A 10517-nucleotide genomic window follows, 5' to 3' on the forward strand; every position below is an offset into this window, starting at 1 on the left:
TGTCGAGTGAAACATGTAAGTACTGGGCATTCCCTGTAATAATTAAGTTTCAGGTAATATACTTGCAGCTCTTTGGTGTGTATATCACGCATACTAACGTAGACCACTTAGTGACCCTGTTCCAAACATACTTATTACTCCCACGATGTTTATTTCTAAACTGATGTGCTGATAAATGACCAGACACGTGCGAAATGAAAGAAAAGAAATAATGACCAATTTAGATTTTAAACAGATAACGATAAGTAATTGATAACATCGGTATTCCGATACGTGTGCTTGTGTAATGTCGTGTCCGGGTGTCAAAGGAGAACAGCTGCTGGCGCCATCTACGGAAGCCAGAAGAATTCCTTTCAGCTCTCCTGAAATGATAAAGAAAGTCAACAACAGATGGAGTGGTACGTTAGTGCTCTTAGCGCAGCCTGCTGATATGAAGAAGACGACTTGCGGGTATGGGTGGTGTCTCTTCTATCGGTCATGTCCGACAGAATAGACATCACTTGTATCTATAATTCTATGGACGCGACGGCTGTTTGATGAATAAGTTTAAGTGTGAACGCACAACCAGCGCCCTAACTCCTACGGGAATCAGAAATCTGCGAGTAGAAGTTTAATGGGCGGGGGTCGTTGCCGTGCGGCGAGGGCCATGTTGGGAGTTTTGGTCTGTTCCTCAAGCATGGCACCGTAATACCAACTGCGATTTCAGTTATGTATATGTCTACTCTGTTCACCAAATCATCGTTGTCTTCCTTGGGCAGGCCCAGATAATAGCCTAAGTCCCTCTGTGAACAAAACAGGAAACTGAAAAAATTTGTAAATCCACATGTTATAATTGGCTTCGAGGGGTCTGGTATACGCCTACACTCTACTCCTATCTCTTGTCATTCAGTGCATAGCTACCGACTAGGGGGAATGTATGACATGCCTTAGGTTGACTGTCTTGTGGCTACGTCATTGAAGTGAGCATTTGTACATAATTTGACGACTTTCTCGTTGTGGCTTCCTCTCTTCCCTCCCCTCTTTTTATTTATTTTTTTTTGTTTCTGAAACTCACAAAGTAATGTTAACCAAACGCTTCATATTTCTAATGCAGTAAACTAAAATACAGTGATCAGACATTACATGCATAACGATGTTCATTTTTGCACTACAGTAAATAAATGCTGCTCCTTCCATGGGAACCATGCCGTCGTGTTCTACGTCTTGGTGACCTATTTTTCATCCTTCGTTCCATGGAGACAGACTTAAATGGCGTTCTGCACTCAGTGTGCGATAAACGACGTCTACAGCGAGAGAGAGAGAGAGAGAGCGCGCAGTTCACACGCACTGAGACGTGGGCCGTTCACAGATCCCTCGCACATCATTAAAAACGGGTCGGACACTGTCCTTGCGGAGACCAAGCCTTTTAGGCTCAGCTCGAGTAATACACGCTCCCATGGCGTGGGCACACCAAAACGCCCACGAGAGAAAAACGGAGGCATAGCACCCCAGTGGCGTGGCGTAACACATTGCTGCAAAACGGAATGTCAACCACACTATCAGCGTAAAACGGCGAAGTCTAGCCGTTTGGGCTCATCTCGAATAATACACACAGCCATGGTCTAGACACAACCGAAGACACCCACTAAAATCTAAACCACAAAGCCTCAGTGGCGTCACGAAACGCAACGACACAAAAGGAACACAACGCTGTGTCGCAGCGGAAAGACGACCAAATCATGGAACCTAAACACTCTGGAATACGAAACGTTTTGCAAAACTGAATTTTCTGCTCTATTACAAATTTAACTCTTCGTCTTAACAATCCTGTCTCTGCTAGATGGTCGTCCCGATGATTTCACGCCCGTCTCGCTTTCCCTTCTTCTATTCTGTTGAAAAAAATAAGTTTATAGCAGTTCTCTGTAACTTGGACCCTGATAGCTTGCCCATAAAACCGAATTCGAATTAATGGTCCTCCTGTAGGACGACCTCACCTCAACCAATGTCTAATATGGCTTTTTGTTCATTAAGGAAATCCGTTCAGATTGTAAGATCGATCGCCAAATGTGGCGCCACCAAGAAATTGGTTTCTAGTGTCAGTCCTTGACGTATAAGTTCGAGTCGCGATTGCCGAATGGCTTCAGTGTGTTTACCCGCTCAAGCTCCCTTAGTCTTCGTTTTTTTGAGAGACAGATTCGGCCATGATCGATTACGATATTTCAAATGCTGATTCCGATATGGCGGTAACGCGGCTTCCATTGTCCACAATGGCTTTTAGCGATAAAGGGATACACATCGTTCGGTATGACCTCCTCTTTTTCTTCTAACAACTATCTTCCTATATCCTTATTTTCTAACTAATTAACCCGAAAATTTTGCAGAGATATAAAATGCCTATGACCGAAACCCGACGTTCCATAGCGTGTGCACCCATTCCCTCTCTGTGACTCTCATGCGTTCTATATTCTGTGAAGCATCTTCCCGTCGACTGTTACATGGCCGTGCGCTTCATTGCTCCCGTCGTAGATATGCGTATCGGACCTTCTAATTGGCACGCAATTATGCTACTACTCCGTTACAGTGGCGGGGACCGCCTCTTACGTTGTGCACGCTCGTGTGGGCAAACATAAGTAGTCCTCTACTTTGGGGATTCAGCAATATTTACCGGGTCAGTAGTATCGGAACGAGCGCCAGTCTTACTCGTCTCCGGTTCGGTTTGTCTCTGATGTTCTTCGCCCCTCTTCTGTCTGTTAGCGCCCTGTATTTCCATCTGTTTTATACTCGTGTGTCCGTAATATCCTTGATGATTTCAGCTTCTTGCTCGGCGACACGCTCATGGTCTTGCTCCAACTGTGACAATTTTGTCTGCTGGTCTTCTAGTGTCTTAATTTTCTTAGAGTGCTGTGAAATCTGTTCCTGAGTTTCCCGAATTATTTCGCGTCCCTGTTCCTGCAACGTGGTAAGAACTTCGCGCGTCTGATTGTACTAGCAAACTTCTAGGCCACCAGAGCGTCTTTCTGTGCACCAGCTGCCACCATTCTACACTCATGTTCATAAATTAAGGATAATGCTGGTACATGGGTGAAATAACGCTCTGTTGGGCGGTTTGCGGGTTTAAATCACCTCGGGGTATGACCATGCGGCGAATCTGACCTGCGGTCGTCGTACGGTTGCGCTGGCAGCAGTCCACATACGCAGAGGTTTGTTGGTGCATGTCAGAGTACGGTGCAACGAGTAAGTATGCAGACGTTTTCAGACGTGCTAATGGTGACTGAGTGTTGAAAATGGCCCAAAGAACACATATTGATGACGTTATGAGCGGTAGAATATTAGGTCGACTGGATGCTGGTCAAACACAGCAGATCTTAGCATGGGCCCTCCGTGTGCCACAAAGTGTGATCTTAAGATTATGGCAATGATTCCAGCAGACAGGAAACGTGTCCAGGCGCTACAGTACGGGGCGCCCACAGTGTACAAGACCTATATCTCACCATCAGTGCCCGCAGACGGCCACGGAGTACTGCAGGTGGCCTTGCTCGTGACGTTACCGCAGCCGCTGGAACAGTTGTCAACATACACACAGTCTACATACGACTGAACAGACATGGTTTATTCACCCGGAGACCTGCAAGGTGCATTCCACTGACCCCTGGTCACAGAAGAGCCATTACAGCCGGGTGTCAAGAACACAGTACATGGTCATTGGAACAGTGGCCCCAGGTTATGTTCACGGACGAGTCCGGGTATAGTCCGAACAGTGATTCTCGCCGGGTTTTCATCTGACTTACAGGCCTCTGTAGTGTGTGTTCCCTATGTGCCTATGCTATTAGCGCCTGTTTTGTGTAGTGCTACGTTGTGTGGCACCACATTCTGCAATTATCCTTAATTTATGAGCACGAATGTACCAACACGAGCGTCCCTCTTTGCTTCCTTTCGGACCTCTTTTGCTTCGCCTGCTTGCCTCTTGCATGTCGCTGCCTCTTCTAACACGTTCTTGGCACTTTGTGTTAACTTATCTTCGTATTTTTCAACCGCTCTTTTTGTCTCTTCTGCTTCTCTGCGCCTTTCTTCTGCTTCTCTTCTCAAAAAATCGAGGATGCTGTCCGTCACACTGCTACAATTGGTACTTGCTCTCAGAGACGGGACCGCCCATCTATCGTCAGCCACTGAAGGGTTTGTGCTGTGAACTACTACATTGACATGACATGTGTCTTCCATATCTTTCCCTCGCTTACTTCAGTGTCGGCTTCAAGAGTCCTCTAAACATGACACTGAACCGTGCCTATTAGTTGTCTGTAAATTTGATTATTCTGTAGAAAAAACAACCGCATCATCTTCTGATTCGACTCGATCTATACTCTGATTGATCTCCATGTTAAGAGAGCCCACTACTTCACGCTTTGCGATAATGATTCTCATCCTGCGTCTGGTTATATTTCAGGCATCAAAAAAGCATCTCAATACGCGAACCTGCAATAATCATAATTCCTTTAAATACCTCCGCTGTTCAAGTGTACAAACACATCAGGACAATAACCCACCAAAAATTCAGAACGTCATTGTCAAATCCCATAATCAAATAAAACACATAATGTAGAAACCACGAAGCACAAACACACAAAACATACAATAAATTAAACCCCTAAAAAGAGAGGAAATACATTATTACATATCACGCTAGCTACTCCAGATTACTAAAGACTAATTTATTTACATTCACTTTATGACATGAAATTTAAAAAGCAAACGCAACATATATGAATGTGTATTCTTAAATGCTACAGGCAAGATAATGGAGGATCACCAAGTTGTTGAAATATTTGGTAGAATGAAAATAACTCATTAGAAGTGTAAGACGGTTTAAGTTTTCCTGTCCTTGCTATGTACCCTCAGCTCGCATAAATTTATTACAATTCAAATGGTCAGGATGAACTGGGTACTAAAATAACATATTGCTCCTTTCAAGCTTAGTTTATTACAAATCCCACACGTGCATTCCCAGAATTAGCATACGAATCAAATTACAGATAATAGACATGAAACAAAACATACGGCTACAGGCGACATCGATGGCTGGTAACGTTATTGAACGGAATGGGGTCAATCTAAAGCGATGCCTCCCTCAAGATAACAGCAACAACACTTTCTAATAATATTTGAGGGTACTGATCGAGATTGTGAACTGCTAGCTGAACGGCAATATGACGTATGTTGTTTCAAGTAGAGGGGTTGCTGGTCGGATGAACTCCCTGCACTGAAGACTAAGTCCTTAGACAAAGATTGCTAATAGGCCCGGGCTACCGATATTCTCACCACTGAATTACCCAACAGGTGATGTGGAGACTGGCCGTAGGTGTGCAACTGCAAAGCCCGTAGTCGGAGTACCCTCGTGGCGCTCCGCCAATTTCACGAACGTACGTCGTAACTTACCCGAACTTTCCAGACCGTCCTCTATGGTGGACATCCACGGAATGCCTCGAACCTCTCCTCGCTTCCCTCCGCTACACGAAATGCTTGTGGAGTCACAAAAAATTGTCCCCTCCAATGACCAAGCTGTCCACAAATTGTGCTAATGGCATACTTATAACACGGCCTAGACACGGCATAGCGGTATTCCTCCAATCAGAAAGTTTGCCGCCAAAAACAACGCTCTCCCCTGCTAAAAGTTGCGACAGAGAAACGCGCATGCATTCCACATCTGCGGCATATAATGCTCTCCTCCCCAGAGCAAATCATAAAACTCTATAGGTCGCACAGCCGAGACGAACAATAAACCTCCGGGATGCAGGCCGCTGGTCATTGCCCCGCTGGAGACCGGGCGGCCGTCTGGGCCGACTTCATGGAGAGATGCTAACGACCGTGCTCATAAGAAAAACGGCCAAGCTTCTGTAGGAGCCCGGATGCACTCTTGGAAGAGCCTGCGGCTGTTTCTTTCACTTCTGCTGCCCTGTCCATGTCTCCCTGGCGAAATTCCGACACAGAAAAAATGCAGTGCAACAACTATTACTGCTAACGGCAAACAAACTGTCCTTCACTGTTATACCCTTCATTACTCGTCCTGATGGGTCACTGTGCAGATGAGTTGGCTGCAGTGCCTCTCCAGGAACTACGTAATTAACATCGGGCGAAAAAGGCCTGCCCAAAGGCCACCTTCCATCATTAGCAGTTAGTGTTTACTCGTTAGCTTTCAGGACTAGTTCGTTTGACATATTTACATACTATTGGATATACAGGATGGTTATAATTAAAGTTATACTTTCAAAACGCGGTAGAAATAACACCATTGGTCAGAATGACGTCAAATTGCATCGGAATATTATCGGAGAAGGGGGAAAACGTATGGCAGAAGAAAAAAATTAGTGTGAAAATTGATCAATAGATGGCGCTGTATGTGTCAGAATACGTAAATGAAAGCACCTGTCATGCGCAACCCGTTGAAGTTGGTATAAACACGCCGAGTACACGGCTTTTCCTCCTTTCGCGTATGCGATGTTCGCCATGACTGTCTTAATGCAGGATCGCACTCTGCTTGTAAAATTGTATTACAAGAATGATGACTGTACATACGTCGCTCTGCAGAAGTTCCGGACACTGAAGGGTCTGAAAAAAGGCGTTGGTCCGATGACTGCCGTGGGTCTGGAGCAAATGATTCGGAAATTGGAAAAAACGGGTTCTTCTCATGTGCAACCTGGTAGAGGGAAGAAACGAATTGATTCGACGTCAGTGGAAGCAGTGGCCAGGGGAATGCAGGAGGAGACGAGAAGTGGTGTGTAAACGTGTAATGCACAGAGAATTGCCCGAACATTGGACATACACGTGAGCATCGTGCGTGAAACCCTATGAAACATCCTTCTATGCTATCCATTCAAAATTACCATGTGCACTAGTCGCTTCTTGTTGACCCGCCAGCAAGAGAGACCTTTGCTTAGCATTTCTTGCATGGAAGTCGAAAATGATTGGCTGTGGAAGATTTTGTGGACAGACGAAGCCCACTTCCATCTGACAGGATATGTCAGTACACAGAGTTGTCGAATATGGGCAACGGAAATTCCACACGCAAATCAACCAGTACCACTTCATCTTGGTAAGGTCAGTGTGTGGTGTGGGTTTACGGCATCATTTATCATAGGGCCATATTTTTTCGAAGAGACAGGTGCTTCCGGTCCTGTTACCTGTACCATCACTGGTAAGCGTTATGAGTGTCTTTTGGGCAACCACGTCATTCAAGCTCTCCAACAGTGTGGATGTGTGGATGGGATGATTTTTATGCGAGAAGGCGTACGTCCACACACTGCAAATCCAGTTAGGCAGCTGCTGAAGCGCCATTTCGGAAATGCTAGAATTATCAGCCGCCATTTCCCTGCAGCCTGGTCGTCCCGATCACCTGATCTTAATGCATGTGACTTCTGGCTGTGGGGCTATCTGAAAGGCGTTGTATTCAGTGTTCCGGTTGAGAACTTAGCTACATTGAAGGCACGCATTGCGCAACGCATTCTGAACGTAACCCCGGAAACTCTTCGATCAGTTGTGGACATGCTGTTTCTCGATTTCAACTTGTTGCAGAAAACGGTGGACATCATATTGAACATGTTTTGCGCCAGTCACACGGATATTGATAATCCGATTTGATTTTGATTGATGATTTTTATGCTGTTTTTGGCCTCAGGACAATTAAAACCCGATTTGATTGATGCTTTTTATGCAGTGTTTGACCGCAGGACAATTAAAACCCGATTTGATTGATGCTTTTTATACGGTTTTTGGCCCCAGGACAATTAAAAACCGATTTTTCCCATCCGATATGATACGATCTTGTCGCGGTGGATAGGCTTACGTATCACACCTGTACAAACATGCACACTGAGTAGTACAGTTTGTTTAACGTCAGACGTCCACCTTAGGCGCTGTTGTATGATTCATTTGTCATTTGTAGTCAACCCCTATTAAAGTAAAACTTTGATTATAATCAAAAATGGTTCAAATGGCTCTAAGCACTATGGGACTCAACATCTTCATTCCTAACTATTTCTGAGTCAGATCGACTATTTATGTCAATAGCCTGCGACTGTTCTGTCACCATGTCAAGTTTAAGATTTCTGGTTTCGGTATTCTTAGTTACTATTTCTCTTTTGATTGCATCTACTTTTCTATTTACATTGCTGATAACGAATTTTAATCGTTTCATTATTAGCGTCCATTTTATTTTTGATCGATTCAGTCTTAGCCTCCATTTTAGTTAAATGAGCATTCATTTTATTCGGTTGGGCGTGGATTTGACTTTTGACTGATTCAGTCTGCGCGTTCCTTTTGTTAATGAAGATTTTTAATAAATTATTCCTATGTCCAGAATGGGCTGGTAGTGACTCTTACTCCGGTTTCCTATTAATTTCATCGACGTGCCCTTCGTCAATTGATTCGGTTTTTATGTGTATCCCGTATTCTGCAGCATTTGGATGTGCTAGGAATCCCGCTTCTGTTGAGTGCTTGTGTTGCTGTTACGACGCCTGTGATGCTTGCCGCCGTGACCTCGAGAATGGATCCCGCTGCAAGCAGGATCTTTTTTTCTACCTACTGTTCCCCGTGAAATTCAACTTAATTACCTACTACCTTATTGTCCACCATTTTTGGTTCGCTGATCCCAACAATGTTATCTAAAATTATGACTAAAATTTCGGACCAATAGACAGTACCAAAACTGACACTGACCTGTCATCAGCATTTCCACGTGTAACCCTCCCCTTTACCAACCGGTGAATGCGATAATATGACCGTGATAGCGTATGCCTAACGAATTTGATTTCGCACAAGGCTATCGTCTCTGAAGAAAATTTGACCGATTAGTGGAAATAATTGTAATGAGCATCCTGTTCTAATACTGCACTTTCTACTTATCTAAATTTTGGTTTTACTTAAGCAGTGCCATCACTCACGTAAAACACGAAACGAAAAGGAGTGCCACATGACGTGAAGATTCCACAATAAATCTAATTGAAATAATACATAAATTAATTAATACAGTCGCCAGCCCTGTTGCGCACTGTCTGTCCAATATCTGACCAATAATACGGACAGCAATGAATACGTAACCGTTTAGCTGCTCGTGTGGCAACGCAAGGTTCACACACGTTTCTGACAATATAATACGTTTCGAAATAATAAAAATGAATACAGACAGCAGTTGCTAATACTCAGATGCTAATCTGGAAAAGGGTGTTTGAACTTGTTATTGAAAAGTACGTGACTGGTTGGAGGTAGCTCTTGTTACGACAGTAATTCATTGTCTCAGATTAACGTTTGCTTACGTGCACTAACTTTCTGGATATGGCTAGCTACGTATTCTGAACTGATTGTAACTCCTATGAAATTTCTACTGCATCAAATAGGCAAGTGTTGGTTTTTAACTGACAACACCGAAATACGAACTTTGTAAGTTCGCAATAGCATTATTACAATAGACATTGATATATGAAAACTTAATTTATTCTTTTCTTTGAAATTGCCAGAATTACTTTAATTTTAGTTATTTTACTTTGTCTTCAGCAATTAGCAAGAATATTATTGAACAACACTGAAAACTTATTGTGGCTTCATTACTAATTAACTTCAATTTTCATTTTAGAAAAAAGAAAGAAAACTGGTAATGATAGTGTTTTAATACTTCTCTTTTAGCTGTTTGAACAATGACACTCTGGTATTCCATGACTAGGGAAAAGGAGCCTAAGTAGGTGACAATGGTTGAGGATAATGAGAAGATTAGATACCTACAGTTTTTACGTACAATACTTATTACTGAAATAAAATTCACCGAGAATGTTACTGGGTAATTCTTCACAAAGTTTTTAACGTGAACGAAAATAAAAAAATGTTATAGTTCGTAGCACATATTAAACTGTCGTCTTCGTTGTCGACAGACTATTCTGGATTAAATCTCACTTTGGCACAGAAGGAGGTGAATTATGCTGCCACAAAAATCTTTGCTCATTTTCCAAATACTATTGAAAGTCTGACAGATAGCCAACCAACAATTAAAAGCAAATTAAAAGAATTTCTGAATGACAACAAATGAATTGTTAGATATGAAGTTGTAACTGTAATATATATATATTTTGTGTAAAGAAAACTTAACGTTAAAGTGACACGTTCCACATCATTACGAAATGTATAAATGTAATCATGGTCAATAGAACAAAGATTAATGTATGTCGCCCCCCATTCCTTCATGTAATATTGTGGGCACACATTGATTCGCCGTGACCAATTATGGGGGAGGATCCTGATGTTATTGGAATGTCTTACACCTGCACACACTCGTCATGCTCTTGGTGCCTCGATAGCACGAACTGTGCTTCACACAGGACCGACAGTGCACGCCACGTGTTCACTCTTACGTCTCACAACAAAGTCAGTCTCCTGCGCTCCTTCACAAGTCCTTACTCTCTGCCAACGATATTGCTTTTCCTAACAGTATTAGAATAAATACGTCATAATACAAAATAATTTACACAGGTTACTGTAAATATCATGTTTCTAACAAACAC

The sequence above is a fragment of the Schistocerca piceifrons genome, chromosome 1 (assembly GCF_021461385.2).
Source record: "Schistocerca piceifrons isolate TAMUIC-IGC-003096 chromosome 1, iqSchPice1.1, whole genome shotgun sequence".
Taxonomy (NCBI): Eukaryota; Metazoa; Arthropoda; class Insecta; order Orthoptera; family Acrididae; genus Schistocerca; species Schistocerca piceifrons.